We start from the raw sequence: 23,792 nt of genomic DNA, 5'->3' as shown, positions 1-23,792 counted from the left end.
TGGCCTGTCACTAGGCACCACTGAGGAGAGTCTGGTCCCATCCTCTTGACATGTCTCTCTTGTACTGGGGAGCCTAGAATTGGACACAGTACTCCAGGTGAGGCCTCACCAGGGCTGAGGAGAGGGAGGATCACCTCTTGTGACAACACTCTGCCTAATGCAACCCAGGACACCATTGGCATTCCTGGCCACAAGGGCGCATTGCTGCCTCATGGTCAACTTGTTGTCCAGCAGGACAACAAGTCCCAGGTCCTTCTCTGCAGAGTTGCTTTCCAGCAGGTCAACCCCCAGCCTGTACTGCTGCATGGGGTTATTCCTCCCCAGCACTTGCCTTTGTTGAACTTCAGGAGGTTCCTCTCCGCCCAGCTCTCCAGCCTGTCCAGGTCCCTCGGAATGGCAGCACAGCCCTCTGGGGTATCAGCCTCTCCTCCTAGTTTAGTATCATCAGCAAACTTGCTGAGAGGGCAATCTGTGCCTTCCTCCAGGTCATTGATGAATAAATTGAACAGGATTGGACCCAGTATTGACCCCGGGGGACACCACTAGCTACAGGCCTCCAACTTGACTCTGCGCCATTCACCACAACCCTCTGAGCTCGGCCATCCAGCCAGTTCTCAAGCCACCTCACCGTCCACTCATCCAACCCACACTTCCTGAGTTTACCTAGGAGAATGTGATGGGAGACAGTGTCACAAGCCTTGCTGAAGTCCAGGCAGACAACATCCACTGCTCTGCCCTCATCTACCCAGCCAGTCATTCCGTCAGAGAAGGCTCTCAGATTGGTCGAGCATGATTCCCCTTTGGTAAATCTGTGCTGACCACTCCTGATCACCTTCTTGTCCTCCACATGCTTAGCGATGACCTCCAGGATGAGCTGTTCCATCACCTTTCCAGGGATCAAGATAAGGTTCACTGGCCTGTAGTTCCCTGGCTCCTCCTTCTTGCCCTTTTTGAAAACTAGAGTGACATTGGCTTTCTTCCAGTCCTCAGGCACCTCTCCTGTTCTCCATGACCTTTCAAAGATGATGGAGAGTGGCCTAGCAATGATATCCGCCAGCTCCCCCAGCACTCATGGCTGCATCCCATCAGGGCCCACGGATTTGTGAATGTCAAGATTGCCCAGATGATCAAAAAATCAAAAGATTTTTTGCCCCAAAATCTTCCAGCAGAAATTCCTGTTGTTACCCAGGGCATGAGGATGCTTCAATGAATGACCCTGCTTGAGCAGGGGGGTTGGATTAGATGATCTCCAGAGGTCCCTTCCAAGCATGGCTCGTCTGTAATTTTGTAATGGCCAAAATCAGCCTACAAAACTGTCATCAGTCAGTGGGGATGATATAGTCCCCAAAAGGAATGATATAGTCCCCAGCAAAGCCATGAGATCTGCCTGACTCCTCTACAGACTTCACACAAGTGCAAGATGGAGGAATTGTGTTACCTCTTCCAAAAGCATCATCATCAGAGGGCTGTAGGAACTCAGAAATAAATAGAAAAATCATCATATGTAAATTCATATTATCAATGACACTGATCCCAGTTTTTCTGACTTATTAATCTTTACTTTTTATTGTTTTCTAGTCTGAACATTACTTTCACCAATGTGAATCCTTCCTTTCCATCACATGTCTCTGCATTTCCTTTCTTCTTTCTTTAGGAAATGTCTATTCCCTCCATTCGATCTGCATCCCTTTTTTACATTTATTTTTTCTTTTTCTTTACTTTTTGTTTTTCTTTAGCTAGGGATAGATGTTTGAGCAGTTGTTGCTTCTTTTTCCTAAAGAAGCAGACTGCCTTCGCTCTCAGGTCCCTTATCTCTTCAGTCCAGTTGACTTTAATAACAAGATCCCTCAGTTTAGCTAATTGCATTTGGTCAATATTGAATCTTAATTACTGACATGCTCTTCTGACTCTGTCATTGATTTACACTCAGCTAGTTCACGACTATTCCACCAAATGGTGTTTTCAACAACCAGTTTTCTGCAATGCCCCCATATGACTGACCAACAGCCCCTATTCATGGGAGAAGGCTCAGATGGGGTGCCCCTTTGAATCTCAAGGACAGTGTAAGATGCAGCTCATTAATCTTTGCTGTTGCACAGAGAACTGACTTTATCTTGTGTTAGATAAGTGGACAGTTAAGTAGTTAGACCTGATGTAAATATTTCTTCCGAGTTGTTCAAAAGAATGTGAAGGTCTTCCTGAGATTAGCCAGGCCAGCATGGGGGAAGTGTGTATGTGGCTCAGCCCAACAGAGAGTACAAAACTTTAACAACTAACAAAGGAATTTCAAAGACAGCAATGGGCTTAAGCTGGCTTCAATCCACATATTCGTTCCCAGCGATTGGGGACACCCAGCATTGTGATGGTGAGCATATTTGAGACCAGTAGTGGCAATCACATTGGTATTGTGATTGAACTGTATATTGCAATTGATAGATTTTAAGTGTATACACTTGAATGGTGATTTCAGTATATTGCTGAATCATTCTGCTAAATCAAAAATCCCATGTAACATCAAATTCCCTCAAAATAAACTTTTATATTAAACACTACACTCTCTGTATGTGTGGAATATCTAAAAGACCCTGGTCAGAGAGTATTGGACTCTGACACCCCAAAATCAAAATATAACCACATGCTGGGGCAGTGGCAGTCTACTAAGAACTTGGTTAGCTACACATTCCACCATACTGACATACTATCCTTATTTATAACATAAGTATGAACCCAGTAAGTTATTCCATCATACTGATATAATTTCTGGTAATAAAGTCTTTTGGCATATAGAAGTCCATAACTAAATATCATAGTAGGTACCTTTAGCCTGATCATAGCAAAACTTATGCTAAGTGCTTTCATTAGTTCCTTCAACTGTTTGGGGATAGCAATGAACATCTTCCCTGCAACTTTTAACTGCAATGCTTCTGTGATGCTCCAGCAAAGAGCAGTCTCTGTAAGCTGTGAACAATAGCCAAATCGTCCCTATTAAATACAACCAGGTCTGTGAATCTCAGTTTACAATGGAAGAAACAGCAAGAGACTGGACACAGAGACTAAAGGAGTGTAAAAAGTTCATGGCAGTTCCAAGTCTATACTCTAGTTGTCAATAATGTCAAGAAATAAAGAAAGGAAACAAGACTGGGAGGGGAAATTGTAAATAGGTACAGAAGACATGTCTAAGAGAACACATAGAGACATGAAATTGGAAACTAGTTGAGGATCCCACACACAATGTGATTCTTTCACATTGTACAAATTCAGACTGTGATAAGAAATAAAACGATATAGGGTATGACTGTTCAGCATTGCTAATGATCAGTAGTTTACCATCCTGTTTCAGAAAGTCACTACGTATATGTCCAAGAACTGCTTACATGTGCAAATATGGAATCTGTCCATAAATAAATAGTTTGCTTTACCCTCTAATGAGATCTTGGTTTAGGCATAACTTTGCAGGATTTCTCCGGCCAGTCTCAGAACCGTAAAACATATTTACACATTTATTTATACAGATGCCGCTCTGGTGTATCGGAGCGTTTCTCAAACATTAATGAACTTAACTTTCACTACTTCGTTGTAAAGACTCTCAAGTCTCAGTTCAATGCCTTAATCACAAAGCCTTCTATAAATCAGGCTGGGTTATGGAAGAGCTCTCTCAAGCTTTTGCTTGCAACTCCAACTAAATAGGTCATTTTACAAGCATAAAAGTATCAATTAATTTAAAGTGGTATTCCTGAAAGAAATATTGTAGCTGTATTCATCCTTTGATTAAAAAAGGTTCCTGACATGATGTGTATACAGTGTTCATTGTTTCCTGTTATAAACAAGTTAATATTATATGCACCCTGAGTTTATGTTACCAATTTTAAGGGTCAGCCCTTGCCATTAGATTTATCTGTGGCTCCCACTGTGATGTCGAAGGGTTATGCCTTTCAGAGATTTCTAGTAGCTGGTCTTTGAGACCTGTGCAGTAGGACGCATTTAATTTCTGCTTTACAAGCAGAACAGTACTAAATATCACCTCAAAACTGGCTTTGTTTTTAAAAGTATAAAACTTTTATGAAAGAATATTTCTTTTCCTTATCAAGTATATATATATACATATATACGTACATATGTTTGTATGCAGGTATGTATGTATATACATGCTTTCCTACCTAGAACTTACTGCCATTATTCAAGACAGCAGAGATTCAGTTTGTCCTCCCTCTAAGGACCGTTCAAGGGACACTAGTAGGGAACCTATCCTCTGTAGAATGCCTTAGTCAACCAGTTCTTGACCAGCTTTAGGGAAGGATATTTCTTCTTCCAGGGCATTTGGGAAAAAGACAAGCGGATGGTTTAGGCAACTCTATGTGGAAACTTGAGCTTATTTTTCTGTTTATTTGTTTATTTTACCGTGTTAAGGGTGGTCCTTTAAAAAGTAGCTAGCATCTGATCCTTACAAAGACAAGCAATAGAGGATAGAATACAATCATTTCTATAAAGATCATGCTTTCATTCATTCATGAAGATTATGCTTTATTTGATTCTATATTCATGATATTTAAGAAAAATGTGGACTATGTTGTCTCTACTTCTTTCAGGGAGTAAACATCAAGTATTAAGAAGGATCACTGGCAACAAACATTCTGTACCTACTAGCCACTGTTAGGTAGAGTACTCCCAATAAGTAGCAATAGAAATGTTGAAATAAACTAATGTGCCTTTAATTTTATGGCCTAGAATTTTACAAACATATAAACTTTCTATGTGTTTTAGAGTTTGTGAAAATGTTAGCGAAGCATAAATTTTCCAGGGCAGCTTGCCATGGGACAGAAATATCATAACTAATACAGTTAAAACCACCAGTAATGAGATTTCGCTATACATAAAAATGGTGCAGTGTTTTATATCTGGGGACTTTCCCAGTCAGAAGGTGGTGACCTATGTTTTCCATAGAAAGCAGAGGAAGTGTTGTCACTGTGAAGAACATGGTTGTGAATGAATGCAAAAAATCTTTAGCATATCATCTTATATTTTCTTTCTCTCTGTTTTGAGAAAAACATTTATGTGGGTATGTACAGTCACACAATTGTAAAACCTTAGAAGAAATGTTTACAGTTTCAGTAAAAGCAAGAAGGGTGATATTAACTAAATTTCTTGTTGCTATGTGACGATGTGATTGACTATTTTCATCACCATGTTAATATATAATGTCACAGCATTACAATGGTTTGCATATGGTTATAAGGTGTTGATTGCCATCTGTGAAAAAGTAATTTTATTTTGCAGAAAAAAATAGTCAGTGTATCGTATTAGACTCTATATGCTTGCATTTCTGAAGTACACAGTTGCCACTGACTTTCAAGTTAAAGTTCATTAGGAATTTTCTGTACCTCAGAAGTGACGACATTGAATTGTTCAACAACAGGTTATTGGGATCCAGCTATCTAGACGAACCGGAGATTTCAGCTTGGAGATATGTTCAGAAATAGTATATAAAATCAATGTTGCATACAATGTTTTGTACTAGAAGAAACTAATATCAGCACCACTTTGTAACTCAAAAAGGAACGCACATCCCATGAACTTCACAGCCAGGCAGGCTGCTATATGATCATAATAAAAATGTAATTACTTCTTCTACCAGTGGTGTGCTCTTATACGTTTTTATATTAGTATTTTGGAAACAAAGGCTGTACCTATTATACAGTACTATTCAGTATAAAAAACACTCAAAATTTATAGTCATATTTTACTATCAATAGTTAAATATGAAATATACACATTTTTTTCTGAGTAGAAGCAGAACATAGTGTTTTCCTCTGCTTGCTCTTTCCTTATCAGTTTTTCATGTAAGAGTTGCCATTATTAAATCAAGCTTTGTAATAGAATAGCTTTTCACCTATTTTGCATTTTTTTCTTTTGTTTTTTAAAAAAGGACAAGAATAAGTTAGTTCTGCAAAGCCCAGCTGTCATGAATGAACTTTGTGGCTGATGTAATTTAAACAAAAACAATCTCCAGATGTTACCAAGATAGTAGAGGTAAAAATCTGCATTCCAATACTGTGCTCTTCCTGCATTCACATACAGAGCTATAATCGAGCAATTTAGAGGAATCTGGACTTCACCTTGAGGACTCTGTTTGCTCACACCACCTCATTACACAAGGATGTTACACTGCATTTTCAGGGTCTCTAATCATGCAGCTGTGCATGGAATGGCAAATTGCTTTGTGCATGTATAGATGAACAGCACATGTATGTTTTATTTGCACATGGGAAATTATCCTTCTTTGAGTACTTCTCATATTGGATAGAGGCCCAAGAGCTGGCTATACAAAGCAAGAAATCCCATATTATTCAGGATATTTAGCAATCCTAGAATCAAATGAGAGTCTTTAGACTCTAGAAGATCAAATTGGACTCAGGTACACAAGATTTTACTCAGTATCATAGAATGTCATGCTGAAATTCAGGCCCTTTCATTCAACTCACAGAGTACTGTGAGGTACACAACGTAGAAAGAAATGTTCTAGGTAGCCAACTTGAAAACCATTGTAAGCTTGATAAACTTGATCAAATTATATTCCATAATACTTTCTTCTAGTCCTTCCTAGCTCTATTTTCTTAAATGTTACCTAGTAGTTGACAGATAAATGAGTTAGATCTCACCTAAAAGGCAAAAATTAACAGTTCCATTTTATATACATGGATTATTCCATTACAAAACTTCTATTAACTGGCTTGCTGAATATCTTACGGGCTCTATTCCTTCACCTATATAAGATTTAATCTATAATCTATATATCTATGTTCTTTTTCATATCTCCTAGGACTCTTTTTATTTTCCTAGTTTCTCATAAACTCAGAGTAAGCTTTGATTTTCCTTCACAGTGACCACATATTAAAAAAAGCCAAGTAAATTCAGTAAAGCTCACTTTTCACTAAAATTCAGCCCTTTTCCCTTCCTAAACTTCTTTCCTCCCCCTCCACAATGCATTTTTCAGATTTGTATGCAAGATTTTTACTGAAAAAATACCTTCAATTTCTATTTTTCTTCATATCAACATTGTTTCCCCAATGAGGGTTATTAGTGATGGTGTATTGGTTTGGAAAGGTGTATTATTTCTAGTAGCAAAGAAAAATGAGTGTGTTTGTCTAGATGAAAATATATCCTGTTTACTAAAGAACTATATAAATGTACAGTCATCCTGGAGCAGAGCAGCTAGCCTTTTTGTCTCACACCTGCTACATCCACAGCTAGCAGAGAAGGGTGAAGTAAAGCTCTAGTTCTTGTGCAACACTGCAGCAAAGTAAGTCTTCAATCTTAACTTATTTTAATGGAGTAGCAAAGATGCAGCTGTGAGACAAATTAGCAAGCTTTATAATTTCCTGACATAAGAGTAATTTTTATTTTCGATCACAGACGCTTGCCCTTCTTTGGTGAGCTAGCTTGACATTATGCCCTTACTATGGAAATTCAGCTTTTACGGGTTAAATTGCTGACTCTGTTGCAGGCTTCCCATGCAAATCATTTAAGCTGAGTCAGCTTCTGCCAAATATCTAATCTGTATATTCAAAAGTTTGGGGGCATTAAGGTAGGAGAGTTTGAACATTTTTGCTCAGACAGTTACTAAATATTGCAAATGTAGGAACATGAGAATATGCTATTTTACACAAGAAATTGCTAGCAGATAAACCATGTTTATTAAAAAGATAAACACCTTTACCATAGAATTCACTGTAGCTGAGTGCAGTCCAATGAGTACAGCTACCGCCTTCTAGAGAAAACAAAATCTATTAAGTATCAGAGTGTTCTATAAACCTATAAAAATCTAAATTAAAAGTGATTTGTAGATTACTTGGTGCGTTTTGCTTCTGATATCTTGCTCTATAACAGTAAGCTAACTCCTCCATGGGATGGATCTGTGGGAGATTGTGGGCCTAGAATAAAGGATGTCAGATTTGGTGCAGATGATTTTTTTTTTTTTTATAATGCTGGAATTAACTAGGTTATGCGTCTTGCTATTTTCTGTTAGCTGTGACTCTGATATTTTGGGGGAAGAAAGGGTTTGCCTCTAAATTCCCACCTTTCACTGATTCATTGTTCTTCTAGAGTAGATGCCTACTTTAAAATGTTCCTTCCAACATCCCCCACTTCCCTTACTGTAAAACAAAACCAATATACTTCTGTGGAACAGGTCAATTAAGACTCCTTTGTGCCACAAGAAATATTGGAGAGACACTCAAGAAATTTTGGCAAGATGGTGTTCCAGGCTACTTGATCCACCTATTCAAACAAACAAATGTGTGGGCCATTTCCAAACAAAACAGTAACCCAGTTATTTTCAGCTCCATTTAAAAGTGTACTATAGGCGTATTTACGTGGAGGAGTGCAACCTGACTCGAGCTCAGCCAGTAAACTGTGCGTGAAACTGCAGAGTGAAGTGATCCATGTTTGCTTGATGTGAGGCAGCTCAGGCTCACAGTAGTACAGCTACATTAAGTAGGCCACAGCTGATAAACCCTCTTCTAAAAAGCATTCCTCATTCACTTAAGGGGCCTCCTCAGGAAGAACAGATCTTTCTCTATCCTTCCAATTATTTTTTTGGAAATTCCATTTTACAGTAATATCATCATAGATGCAATTTCCAAGTTGGTAAAAAGAGAAAATATCCCTTGCCTAGGAATTATTGCTCAGCTGATGTGAATGGTATTATTTCAAAGAAACTGCATCAGTTTACAATATTTAAGGCTTTACCTGATAGAGTCAGGTATTTCTATCCATTTCATGTTTACTTTCTTTGCATGCTTCTAATTGCAACTAATCAATGCATCTTCATTACTTCTTCAGTTAGTTCAACTTGTAAATGTCACTGGTTCCAAAGCTTTTGCTTTAAATATCCCTTGACTGTATTCCTCTTTATTTTTAAATCTATGTCTTGTAGTCTAATCATAATATTTCTTAAAGTTTCAATTTATGATTTTTTACACTATGATGTTTGTGTAATTTTTTGGTTCAATCTGATCTAGAGAGATCAAATAGTTTCCAGCTGATGAGAAAATACCTTTGCTGGCATCCTGTGTGTTGAATAATTTCATTAAAAGGAAGTTTTTAATCTAACCTTGTGAAGATTATTCTCATTTTCCATGTGTCTCTCCAAAAGTTTGTACAAAACAGACCCTGCATAATTTGTAATACTATTCGGAGTGGATAATATCTAACCTTCTGCATTTTTGTTGCATTTCCCCTAAAAAATGTCTTCAATCCCCTAGAAACAAATTGTGGACCATTAAAGTTAAAACTGACTCCTCAGACAAGCCATGTACTTTCAAAGCCAAGCTGTTAAAATGTTTGTCACACAATATGACTCCTGTCCGACTGATCTGAGTAGCAATTATACTAAGTACGTTGCTGCTTCTCCTCCATGAGGCTTCAAGGCCCACTTCCTTCAAGGCTGGAGAAAGGAAGACTCTCCCTTGGTTGAGGAGGATCAGGTTAGAGATCTTTTGTCCAAACTTGACATCCATAAATCCATGGGCCCCGATGGGATGCACCCACGAGTGCTGAGGGAGCTGGCGGATGTTATCGCTAGGCCACTCTCCATCATCTTTGAAAGGTCCTGGAGATCAGGAGAGGTGCCTGAGGACTGGAAGAAAGCCGGTGTCACGCCAGTCTTCCAAAAGGGCAACAAGGAGGAACCAGGAAACTACAGGCCTGTCAGCCTCACCTCCATCCCTAGAAAGGTGATGGAACAGCTCCTCCTGAAGGTCATCACTAAGCATGTGGAGGACAAGAAGGTGATCAGGAGTAGTCAAAGCATGGATTGACCAAAGGGAAATCATGCTTGACCAATCTGATAGCCTTCTCTGACGGAATGACTGGCTGGGTAGATGAGGGCAGAGCAGTGGATGTTGTCTGCCTGGACTTCAGCAAGGCTTGTGACACTGTCTCCCATCACATCCTCCTAGGTAAGCTCAGGAAGTGTGGGCTAGATGAGTGGACGGTGAGGTGGCTTGAGAACTGGCTGGATGGCCGAGCTCAGAGGGTTGTGGTGAATGGCGCAGAGGCCTGTTGGAGTTGGAGGCCTGTGGCTAGTGGTGTCCCCCAGGGGTCAGTGCTGGGTCCAGTCTTGTTCAATGTGTTCATCAATGACCTGGAGGAAGGGACAGAGTGCACCCTCAGCAAGTTTGCTGATGATACTAAACTGGGAGGAGAGGCTAACACACCAGAAGGCTGTGCTGCCATTCCGAGGGACCTGGACAGGCTGGAGAGGTGGGCGGAGAGGAACCTCCTGAAGTTCAACAAAGGCAAGTGCAAGGCCCTGCACCTAGGCAGGAATAATCCCATGCAGCAGTACAGGCTGGGGGTTGACCTGCTGGAAAGTAGCTCTGCAGAGAAGGACCTGGGAGTGCTGGTGGACAACAAGTTAAACATGAGCCAGCAGTGTGCCCTTGTGGCCAAGAAGGCCAATGGTCTCCTGGGTTGCATTAGGTAGAGTGTTGCCAGCAGGTGGAGGGAGGTGATCCTGCCCCTCTACTCAGCCCTGGTGAGGCCTCACCTGGAGTCCTGTGTCCAGTTCTGGGCTCCCCAGTACAAGAGAGATGTGGCACTCCTGGAGAGAGTCCAGCGGAGGGCTACCAAGATGATTAGAGGGCTGGAGCATCTCTCCTATGAAGAAAGACTGCAAGAGCTGGGCCTGTTCAGCCTGGAGAAGAGAAGACTGAGAGGGGATCTCATCAACGTGTACAAGTATCTGAAGGGGGAGTGTCAAGAGGATGAGGCCAGCCTCTTCTCCGTGGTGCCCAGCGACAGGACAAGAGGCAATGGGCAGAAACTGAACCACAGGAAGTTCCATCTGAACCTGAGGCAAAACTTCTTCACTGTGAGGGTGACAGAGCATTGGAACAGGTTGCCCAGAGGGGTAGTGGAGTCTCCTTCGCTGGAGATATTCACAACGCGTCTGGATGTGATCCTGGGCAATATGCTCTAGGTGACCCTGCTTGAGCAGGGAGGTTGGACTAGATGATCTCCAGAGGTCCCATCCAACCTAAACGATTCTGTGATTTTGTGATTCCATGAATCCCACAAGGGCAGTCTGGGACTTGTTTCTATGGCTACCAAAGAATGAGGTACTGTTTCCTAATTTCTGATGGGATAGCATCAGCAAATTTTAATTCATCAGTCTTTAGATATACATTTATTACAAAGGGAACTGAACAAATCAGGAGAGACCACACTACCTAAAAATCCAATAAATTTTAATGTGGTCAGAGCTTTCCCTGATTTGCCCTAATCCTCCTAGCATCGATGGGTGCAACCTACTTCCCTAAACACCATTATTTTTCCATCCCCACTGCCTCTCTCAAACCAAAGCAGCTCGCAACACAATTAGAAGGAAAGATGAAACCCATTACATAAGATAGCAAAGCTGTATAACTTTATCAGATTGACACTATTTCTGCTTAGTTCTACTTAGTTGCAGCAAAATAGTCCTGCATATGTTCGTAGCTAGTGTGACGAAAAAGATGACTATGTTTTCTTGAATGTTTTTCTCCTTAGAGATCCATAATGCTCAGACCGCACTTTTGTTTGGAGGAGTTGCCATCAAGTTAATTCCATCTTCATCGTTAGTGATTTTCTTGTTGCATCTGCAGATCCAATTAAACCAATCATGCCTTTTCAATTAACTACAATTACCTTAATTAGAGGAGAATAACAACAAGAAAAAGGAAAACAACTTCTACAGTTAATCGAGTTAGTGGATCTTTATTTACAAACTGCAATCCATCCTCTTCATGTCTGAGTCCAGTTTCCAACATTAGTTATCACCTGACCTCAGAGAGCTTTACAAGGAGAGTAGCAAGATACTGTTAGCTTAGTGAGAGTCCCAAACACACTGAATATGCAGTGAAATTGTGCACTTTTATTATACTTAAAGATTAAACTGTGGTCCCTGATAGATGTAAAGCAGGTAACTTTTCCTACCCAGCCAGTGGCAATTACCAAACCTCATTGCTGAGGTCTAGTCTCTGGGACTTGCTCTTTATCCCTTTTGCAGAAACTAATGGCGTATTCAGATAGACGCTTTGTGTCATTTTAGGCTCAGGTCAAAGTTATTTAAATCTTTGGCAACAACGAGAATAAAACCTATTTTAAATGAAAGCCAAGAATATGAATCCAACAAATGAATGAAGAAACTATAGTCCTAGATTCAGCTTAAGTGTCTACTCTTCAGTCACATTCCAAATTTCCTTAATCTTGGAGTTTTCACCTTTTTCTTTACGGCTTACATTACGTAATTCTTCTCTTAAGTCTGCTCTGTGAACTTACTACCTCCTCCTCCCCTCTTTTATTTTGCTTCCATAGCATGAATGAATCTTTCACTCATAGCCCAATATTCTTCATGTAAACTACAGCAGTCTTTCCAGCTTTCTTGTCTTGCTCCTTTCTAAATACCTAAAGCACTGCTTTGGTTATTCTTGACAACAGTTTCCCTTGGAATATGGAGTACATCTTCTACTGAGTTGCCTGGATCAGGCTCCCTGGCTCAAGTTCCCTGGATCAAAAATGACTACCTAAACCCTTGGAAAGAATGCTATTGAGAATACTTACTTTTTGTCACAAGAAAAAATTTTAAATCAGAGAAAAATTTCCACATTAGAAAATGAAATTTTTCTTTGCGATCAGTTCAAGACTGAGGAACAATGTCCAAATTTAACCCTAAATATAAAACTATATTTTTGCTCCCAAGGTAGGATTTCCTTCTTCACATCAGATCAAAATAAGAATAAGGCAATGATGGCAAATAAAATAAGAAATTTGCAAATAACATTTTAATAAAGAAGCATTTCCCTGGAAATATCCAGAAGAAAGACATTGTAACAAAGATATAGATACCAGATACAGACAAGTGCAACTAATAAAAATAAAATATGTACTGCCCTTCTTTAAAAGATAAGCGATATTTTTTAAATGAGAAATATGACTCCTCTGAACAAGTCAGATATCTCTAACACTGAAGTTAGCCTATAAGAAAAAATAAGATTAATTTAGCACAATAAAGATAGTTCTGTGCAAAAATTTGAGATTCCCATGTGTAGCTAAAAATTAGTGTTGCACTATTTTAGTCTTGGTTTTAAATATAGGACTCTCTTTTTGCTATGCAGGTTTCAGATAACAGTAATCTCACTGAGATAATGGAAAATAGTGGATTTCAGAAAACTTAAATTTTTTTTTGGTTAATAGATTTAGATATTTAGATGGGAATCGACATGATTTTCTGAATAGTGTTACATATCTTTAAGAGCACTTTCCACAGAATGAAAATAACATCATTTATACTCAGGCCTAGAGTTTGTTTTAGGTTCTGCACTGACACATAAATCACATATGGTATTTGCTAGTTATATGCCAGTTTGCAATATGAGAAAAGTTTATCTTATCTTAAATGGCCACTTATTTCTGTGGTATATTTTTAATGCAACAGGAATTATTAAAGTCTGGGTCTACGTTACTGTTCTGGAGCACTAGCGAAGTTTTGGAATAAACTCTCCATTCACTTACCGTGAGTTGGTTCACTTTGCAGGGCAATTTTGTAGTGTGTGGACTGGATTCCTTTCCCATTCCTTTCACTGGAGTATTCAGACTGGTGAATTTGGTACAGGATTGTCTCTTTCCCACAATAACCTCACCAAAGAAGAAAGGAAGAAAAGAAGAGGGAGGTACATTTGAAATGCAATTCAAGATGACATTAATACATTAAACCCATAATACCTATTGCCGTGACAACAGTGAGGCATAATGACATTGTGGCAATGGCCATTTCACACTCTATCCATTTCTTACATATGGCCTTTGTTTCCTTTCCTCCCTGGAGAGCATAAGCAATCTCCTTTGCTAGCACTGAAACTGTCTGAAGTCAAACTACCAAACAACGTTCTCCCACATTTTTTCACTCTGGATCATGTCCTAAGAGCATGTCCCATTAGCTAGTATTGGGCAGATTGTATAGCACAGGAAAAATGAAGCTGCAGAATTTTCTAAAGATGAATTTATTATAGTTGAGATTAAAACAATTATGTTCCTACTACTATCAGCCCAGCCAATGTGCTCTAAGTGTGTAATTTCTCTCCATCAAATATTCTTGACAAAAAAAAAAAAAGGATGCAAGCTTAAAAATGTATGGAAGCCCTTAAGACCACTAACAGGTGAGGAGAAAGCCTGTGAAAACTGCATCCTGCATTCCTGAAACACTTTCTTTATTCTTGTATATAGAGAAGTTTTGCCTATCTTGAACTCCTTTCATTTTAAGCACTTAGAGCCCACTACCAATTTATAGCAATTCATAGCCCATTACAAAGAACTATTTTTTTAAAATAATCTAGATTAAATATAGTTATCTTCAGGAATCTCCTAGACACTGGTTTATGATTTCCTTGCAAGTATTGTGTGTAGAATGGGAAGAGGAAGATGAGAAGACAATTTGAGGTAACTTCAAGAAGTCTGTTCGTTGTAACTTTCTTATGGCTAGCTTATTGGAATTACTTTTATATACTTTTAATTCAAAGAAGGGGGAAACTGAATTAATTTTCAGTGGATTTTTACTTTTCTATGCAACAAGGATTCCTTGAAAGCATGGCTAGGGACTGATGTAGCAACTCACTACTCCCACAGAGCAAATATGTTTAAACAAGAAGACATGAAAAAAAATTTGGGACATGCATTTATATATTTGTATTCTACTAAAGGAAAGGGAAGGATGACTAGATACTTTCTGACTTACAAAGACGGATGCTAATAACAATTTATTTTGCAGATGCTAATAACTGTTAGTTTTCTCTCAGCTCAGTTTATTCTGCTATGAGTGAAGAATTAACAGTACTGGCTAAAGTCACAGTAAAACTTATGCCCAAACCTCTGCCATTAGCACTCCATACTGAATTGCCTTACATTTTTATTTTAGTCCTTGGCTTCATCTAAGCAAAGATGAACAAACTCTTTGCCAGATTTTATGTTGATATTGGATGGAAGGCACATGTGCATGAGAAAATAAGATGATACTTCCAGATTTATTTCTACAGAAAATACATTTCATTTTCATTGTTTCCCCTGAGTAATGGTGCACTGCAAGAGTTCAATCTATAATGTTTCCTTTCTGTTTTATAAAACATAGCTCCTGATGATAGTGTAGTACAGAAGTGTAAAATATATCTTAATGATGACTTATATGATCAAAAATTGACTAAATAAATTTGATCTATGATATCAAGTGTGCATGCTTATCTGACAGTATAGTGTGTCACAGAGCTGTAGAAGTGAACTTGCTTTTCCAAGTTTCCTTACAGGCTCAAAGAAGAAGGAATGTGTCAAGTTACTTTTTTCCTCCAAACACACTGCTTCCACAGATCTTTATGTGATAACTCATGCCTCGCACTCCATGAACGGAACCTATTTCAAATTTACTGAAGAACCTCAGATTAGCAATTTCTTTTCTTACATCCTATAAGCAACAATATAAAACCCCCTGACCTACAAATGCTTCATAGCACCTATCTGAATTCACAGACTAGGAGATTCATCAGGTACCATAAAACAAGTGCCCACTCCGCAGTGCCCAAGGCCATGAAGCTGATTCCAAGAGTGGAGGTCAAAAACCTTAATCTTTTCTTTCATCTGTCAAATACAGGAAAGCTAATGGTGAAACAAAGATTCGAAAACAATCAAGAAAAAAGAAAGCTATGAAAATGATTTAGCTACAGGTTTGTACTACACAAAGACTAGTAAAATCAAGGAAGAGTGTAAGATCCAAATAATGCTAGAATATACTCAAATCCTTTCATCTAAAATAATTACATTTCTAATATGATCCCAGATGAAGTTTTACATTTCTACATTCACTTAAGCTGACAGGAACAGGGAGCTGAAAAAGAGGCAGTGCCGTGATTCCAGAATAGAATATATACATATTAATGCAAATACACATGGCTAAAAGTTAATTAGCAGAGTGACTTCGCATCAACAGCACAGAAATCACAGAAGTACCTCTCAAAAGCTTATGTATATTAAAAGGCAATAAAGTCTCCTAGGTGTGTAGAACAGTCAAGACAGAAAGAATCAATCACTCAGAGTTTGGCAGAGTTAGCTTCTGATACCTGTTAAGCAATAAGTTATTGATCACTCAAAATTAATGCTTGCCCTCCCATTTCTCCTTAGTCATATCTAAAACAAACAAACAAGCAAACCAAAAAAAAGCAGTAAGTAACTCATTGAAAGAAAAGAGCCAATGAAATCACCAATTCTTGGTTTTGGCTCAGTCAGACATGCATTCTAAATTTTGGCCCCGCCTCTAAGCAGCTTACGTAATTGCAATATCTATATTTTCTTTTCTCTTTTCTTCCACTATGTAGATGAAATGCATGTACTGATTTCTTCCAAGGACATACATATCATAGTTTCCATGGCATTGTTTGTTTAAAGTATAAAATGCATTTGGCAACACTTTAAACATCATGTCATGTATGTCATCTCTCAGCTATTCCGACAGATGAAGGGCATCAGGTCTGATAATGATGAGGATGTTTTTCTATATCACTCATTCAGGTGAAAACTGGAAAGGTGAAATCAAGTGTACAGCGATTAAGAAATGCTGCAGTGGGTAGATGTAATCAGGCTGACAAAATGTCGCACCTCAGACCAGTTTGTGGGTCATTTACAGATCAAAGAATGGCCCAGTGGAAGATATGACAGATAATAAACTAAAGCACTTTGACTAGTTTTGACAAGTTTGCAATAGCTAAAGATTAGCAATCAATTTTATGTTGTCTTCTCTTTTCTTTTTATTCGGTTAATTTTTTCTCAGCTTCTGCTGTTTAATGAAGGCCACGTGCCAAAATCGTCTTAGAAAGTCTGCTATGCCAGATGTCACCCTTTTGCCCTTTTGCTCCGTCTGCAGATTTTCTTTTAACAACACTTGAAGCTAAGTTAGTGAGCATACATTTTTCAGTAAAAGAGGCATTATGAATAATAACACTTTTTGTGTTTCTGAATAAAACCCACAAAGCGTAGAACACTGTATAGATCAGCTACATATATATATAAAAGGTTGTTCTTAACTCTTTTAGCTATGTGGAGTGTTTCTCCTGCTATTATATACATATAAATATATATACTGTGATGAAAGCTAAGAAGAAGGTTTAATAAAACCCTACAGAGATGGATTTTGCTACGTTTGCTTGACCTGTGCCAGTTAGACATGAGTTATATCATTTTACATAATTCTTGTAGGATTTACAGAGGCAAGAGGTCTACTCTATTATTTCCAAAGATGAAAAATCTTTCCGTTTAAATTCCTTGTGTAGGAATAGGAGTTTGAATTTCTAAGACATTATTCCTCAAATAGCGAATTTCTAGAAAGTAAAAGTGCTTACTGCTTCTCAGGTTGCAAGTATGAATGAAAACATTTTATTTTACTTAAGTGACTATAAGCCACACATAAGCTCTAATTTTCTCAGGCATCACCCACTCTCCAACTACCAAACATTCTCTCTTTGTAGAAGAGAGGATTTTTTTGTTTTTTCTTTTACTTTTCCTTGAATTAAAAAAAAAAAACTCTAAATATTACTGCATATATGGTTACTGCATAGATCAAAACTCACCTGGACTGGCCACTGCAGGCAACTGTAATATGCTATCATAAGGAAATTTGTGCTTTTTCAGTCATTGCTTTTTTTCCTCAACGAAGCAGTGAGGAGAGGTTGACTGCTGTGGATCAGCCTTTTTTTAGGATTAACTATGCAACAAAATGAAATAAAACACAAGGCAAATAACCCTACCAAATACATCCAAAGTCACATCTGTCAAGCTGAAGGGATTTTACTTTGAACAAGGTATTAAAGTACTGAGATAAATCAATGCCACAGAACTGTAATTATTATATTGCTCATGCCAGGGAGTGGAGCCATCTTTGTCTGAGCTAGTTGCCTAGACTGCCTTTATGCTCAGTGGGGACAAAGAGGCATTTTAAGGGTATAAATCATCTTAGCTTAAAATCTCACTATAACACAGAACAGATAATCATTCTGTACAATTTCTTATGTCTATTGACTAACATGAAACCTACAATGACTACCTCAGATCTGCATCTACATCTACACCTACCAAGTAAGGACCAAAAGCTAAGTGGGGAGACAATGATTCTTGCTCTGGGAATTCCATAAGTCAATGGGTCACAAGTTAGCACCACCATTAACATATATGCCAAAAGCAGAATTGAGGTACCAAGAGAACTTTTACAGCCACATATACATATATCCAGAGAATATAGGACACTTCAGGGTAAACTAACAGTTTTGCAGATATAAATTTCTGAAAACAAGTCATCACCTGCTCAACTTTATGGAATAATGCCTGCTTCCCTCCATTGACTATAAAAAGGTGACTTTACGTTGACTAATTTCAGATAGAAATATCGATACTATAGGTGCCCATACATGACATGAATCCAACCCTTGATGTTCTAATTAAATGCAGGAAAAACTTATCTCTATATACTAACAACAGTGGGAGCCTGCAGGATTAGTTGAGAGCAGGTGGCTAAAGATAAGTGAAGGAATTCCCACTGCAAATTTTTCAGAAGCTAGCATACTTGTGGTTTATTCACAGTATTCTTCCTGAGAAACTGGAAAGCTGAAATAGGTTACCCAAAATTGCCTATAGCTAGTATTTTCTAACTTTTACAACAAATTTGTACTTAACATTCTATTGTATTGAATAGATACTTATATGAGGTCAGTAATCACGTACATTTAATAGCACAGATCAACAATAACATACCAATAGCACATAATTTCTGCAGAAAAATAAAATGTGTGCTGTTCACCTATGTTACAGAAGAATGAGATTTTATTAATTTTGGTAAAATGAGAACCATTGCAGAATTATGTACAACTTGAATCCCAACATAAGACCATCCAGAGTATACCTATAAGTTTTCTGGATGAGTGTGCACAATTTTTGTCCTATTCTTTCTGTTATTTTGATTTATTTTGTGTGTTACATTTTGGTGGGTGTAAGCGGATGGAGACATATGCAGTAGACATTCAGAAATATGTAATTTTACTCATCATTTACAAAACATTGGAAAATGAGCCTACTTCAAGGAAAAAAAGTCAGATTTAAGTTGTTTCAGTGTGAGAGAGAGTATAAATAAATGGAATGTTGACCTTTTCATATAAAACAAAAGGATCTGATTTCAGGAAACTATTTGTAAAGAATTCTCCTCTCTACAACCAGCTATGATCAAAATTATTTTGAATGAAAGATGCAAAAGGCTGACTTATGTAAGTTTGGATTTTGTAAATATAACTTAGCACTCCTTTTATAGCTATATATATTCTTCCTCACCTTCTTGAAATTGTTCAAAAATGTTTATGAAAAGCTTTCTAAAGTCTTCAGTGAACTCCTCTTTAAAAATAAATGTGATAATCAGCTCTTGGAATTCATGTTTTAAATCATTAAAATCAGTTCAATAGAGCAATAAGTAGTGTAAAATATTTTTTGAAAGGTCAGGTTATATCTGTGTCTACTTCTTTCTTCTTTTTGTAAGGATACTCTAAAAAATGAAAGACATTAGAACACTGTTTACCTTCCTAAGAATAAATGTCAGTCTTATCCAAAGGAAGAACAGCAAACTTTTTTTTTACTGAAAGCTAGCTGCCAAAACGCAAATTAACACCTACAGAGAAATATTGGACAATTTCTTTTAATAAGCAACAAGATAAATATGAACTTAATGGTTCATGTCACATGGAATTCTCCTTAATTTATATGGTAAGGTACAGAACTTTGATGTTGGTTTGTATGAATGGAAAAATTGTCCCTTTTTGACATTGGCATTACTCTTTTTTCTAAATATTTTGCTGGACTTCTTTAACACTGGTGCTTTGTTTTCCCTAAACCTGTCATATTCGTATTACATTATAGACATCTAATTCCTATTACATTTATCCTTTTCTTGTAATTTTACATTATCACTATTGAATAATCATGGATTTTCATCTGTCCTTTAAAACTCAATCATCATTCTAAAAAAAAATTGCCTTCTACACAGTCCTTTCCACACCATCTTCTCCTTCAGGTATTTTGTTTTCATCAACTGAAAGTGAAAAGATATCCTTTTGTCAGATTAAGGATTAGGATTTTAATTTATAAGTCGTATCTAGAAAATGTGTTCTTACACAAACCCTGTAATAGATTAATGAACACTAACATTTAATTATAATTAAAAAGATTAAGATCTAAACCAAAGAATCTTTACTGAAGAATGAAGTCATTTAGAAAGCGTATTGGATTTTTTCTAGTGAGAGAGTTTTAACAACTTTTCATGTTGTACCACAGTACTTTGGTTTGGTTCAATTTGGGGTTACTCGCATGCAGCAACAGGTACTGAAGGAGGCTACCTTTAAAATGCTACCAAATTTCAACGGGTCCAGTATCTTCCTTGTATGACGTACTCTATTGTAGAATGGAAAATGGTTCCTTTTGATAATCAAATCTCTTAATTCAGTAAACTATTGCACTACCAGAGAGCTAGCAAAAAGAGAAAAGCAGGAAGACTAACATTCAACTGTAGCTTAGCAGGAATGTGGTCATGTGAATTTCAGTAAAATTTATGAGAAGTCATGCTGCTAAATCCCTTCACATGCTACTGGGAATGAGCCTGAAAACATATCCAATGATTATTTCATGGGATCATCTAATTGCCTTGATACTTTGATTTTTTTTTTTGTTTACATTGCTAAAATGTAACTGCAAGCATTGAATTATTAAAATAACATTTTTGTTCTGTAATAAGGAAATCTGGCAAATAATATTTTAAAATATGAAATTTCTGATCATAGGGAAGATCACAACAAATTTTTGAATACAGAACGTCCTCCTCATGAGCCCTACTATCACTTTTTAAATTACTGTTAGCATCTATTAAAAATCCTGAATTAGGAATTTAGTTAAAAGTCTTTTTCCCAAGAAAGAAAAAAAAATCTCATTATTTGTATCATTTTTTTAGAGAACGATGCTACATTTTTAAAATTCATTATTTAAATTGCAGAGAAACTTTAATATTGGTTTACTCTTTTACTGCTCTAATGTGTAGGCTTATTTCAAGGGAGCAGATAGTAGAACCTGGCTCACCTAAGAGCCTATGTCACAAATATATTCTTATTGTACCTACAGTAATAGCAGCATATTTTCATAAAGTTTTTTAGTTCTTATCATGCCATAACATTTGTTTATAATTTTAATTATTTTTCATTAAAAATATTGCTCCAGCTTTGCTAAACCATAGCTGAAGTTTAATTAAACTTTTTGCCTACATAATAGTAAAACATAAACAGGAAAAATAAACCTCCAACAACAGTCGTACACAGAAAGAGAAGTGGCTGCCTTGGGAGATTTGGAGGAAAATAAGCTTATTCAACAATTTGTTTAGTGGATTTGTTGATAACTTGTTTAATACCCAGTTCCAGAACATTAAATTTATAGTTTCACACTGTGATGTGTTCAGTTACATGCAAATAAAAAATACTTTTCAAATTGACTAAAGGCAATAGGATTATTTAGAAGAAAGGAAATGGTTATTGTGTAATATATATCAAGCATTGGTTTACCAGGGGAATGGAAAGGAGTTACCGTAGTATGTACTTCACATATACACAAGCACATACATATACAGACACATACAGCTGAAAGAAACCAAAACCACTCTCTCCAAATAAGAAAAACAATTGAAATTAGGAAAGTTTCATCATCTTGTGTTTTTTGCCAGTGCTACAGGTGCGGCATTTAAGCTGAAGGTTGACATTGATCTACCTTCAGTATATGAGCTTTTTTTAAGTTTAATCCGTATGAGACGTCATACAGCATCACAGAAGCAATCTAAACTAGAACACAAGTCATAAGAACATTGACCAATTGGCAGTCTAAATAATAATCTCTGTTAGTCTCTCTCTATAAGGAAAAATTTTGCAGTTTCCATGTTAATGAAAAATTAGCATTATGAAACAGTTAAAGCCGATTGTATTTCTTTTGCTTTCAGAGATATAATTTATTCTGTATATTTTGTGTTTTCCTTTAAATTTTCTTTTTCTCTTTTTCTTCCTTTTTTTCCTTATTCTCCTAACAACATAATGATGAAATGCCAACTAGATAATTGGGAAGTAAATAAAAACAATAAGAAGATATCTTTTATGCAGTGAGTTTCAACTAAAATGCTGAACTTAGTGGTAAGCATATTTCCTAAAATTCTCTCAGATGGAATGACTAGCAGAATGCTAAAAATAAGATGAATAATTTAACACCACACTATTAATTAACTTCAGGACATCTACTAAAGTTGTTATTTTCAACCTGTACTCTCACAATGTATATGTCTATTTGCCTAAAACACTGCAAAGAAACAAACAATACCTTGGATAATGACCTTATATTTCTACAGTTTCTTCTACCTTGGAATTTCAGAATGTGATAAATATTAAGAAGTTACCATATGACCACCGGGGTAGGTGTTATCCCCATGCTCTTATTGAAGAAATTACAGTATAGGAAGCTAGGGACTTTTGGCATCATTGATACTCTCAAATTCCCTGCCTAACTTTGTAGATACCTATATTTCCAGTGGAAAATGACCATAGAAGTTTATAAGTCCTGTAAATGAACTCTACACTGTCATTCTAGTAGCACTGACCTATTTAGCACTTGTCTTCTTCCCATCTGTGGATGGTATAACAGAGGTCTTCATTTATCCATATCACCTCTTCTCCCGACCTGACAGAAGTCACTGGAAAGTACAGCAGGAAAAGGTGGATCAGGCAGTGGTACTAATGATACTAGTATCTTCAATTAATCCATGAACCTAAAGGTTCAGGAATTCATAGCATTCATCAGGAATGTGCCCAAATTGACTGAATCGACTTCTATCAGAAGGAATCTGATCCGTCTCAAGGAACAGCCTCTTAAGCAGCCATGCAACCTCCACCTGTCCTTTCTGTGTGCTTGTTCCACTACTGCAAGGAGGAGAGAGATATTTATTCATCAAAATACAGGGAGAAATCATGAAAGAATTATTTCATAGCCTAGCAATAAAAGGTTCCCTGGGAAGAGTAGGCCTATGTTAAAATCACTGCTTCAGTGAGTATGGAATATGTAAATATAGATTGCCAGTGGCTACATGCCCCTAGTCTCTGAAAGTATCTAGGCTTAAGGCATATCCTTTTCCTTCTCACTTCCAACCAGTTAACTCCTCTCAACATAATGAGAATTTTAGCTTAAGGACCTAAATTTTCTAAGCTCACTGTAAAGGAAGCATTCAGAAGCTTCTACTGCATGAGCCGTGCTCCTCTTCTATTCTGTCTCAGCAAGTATTATTGGGCCTCACTCAACAACTGAAGACCAAATGTTCCACAGAGTCTAAAAACACATAAACATTTTCAAACCATTCCTGATTTCTCACTTTCTCAGGTCTTTGAATAGATTGGAATGAGGAAAATGTCGGATAGAAATCTCCAAATTTCAGTGTGGAATATGGTAAACATTTTAAGGGTTTCACCTACAGCCTTCATGGAACTCTGAAGAGAAAACAGCAATGGAAACACTATCCTCTCAATCTTAAATTGTGTGATAGCCACATTTTTATCTGGTAAGAGAGTATTTGTACAACTATAATTCCCCCAAAATTACATTTTAACAAATTACTTTCTGATTTAGCATTTAGAGCATTGCAATGTTCAAAGGTAAAGTTCTGATAGAGA

The sequence above is a fragment of the Struthio camelus genome, chromosome 1 (assembly GCF_040807025.1).
Source record: "Struthio camelus isolate bStrCam1 chromosome 1, bStrCam1.hap1, whole genome shotgun sequence".
Lineage (NCBI taxonomy): Eukaryota > Metazoa > Chordata > Aves > Struthioniformes > Struthionidae > Struthio > Struthio camelus.
The sequence above is the reverse complement of the archived record's forward strand: the minus strand, read 5'-3'. Positions refer to the sequence as shown.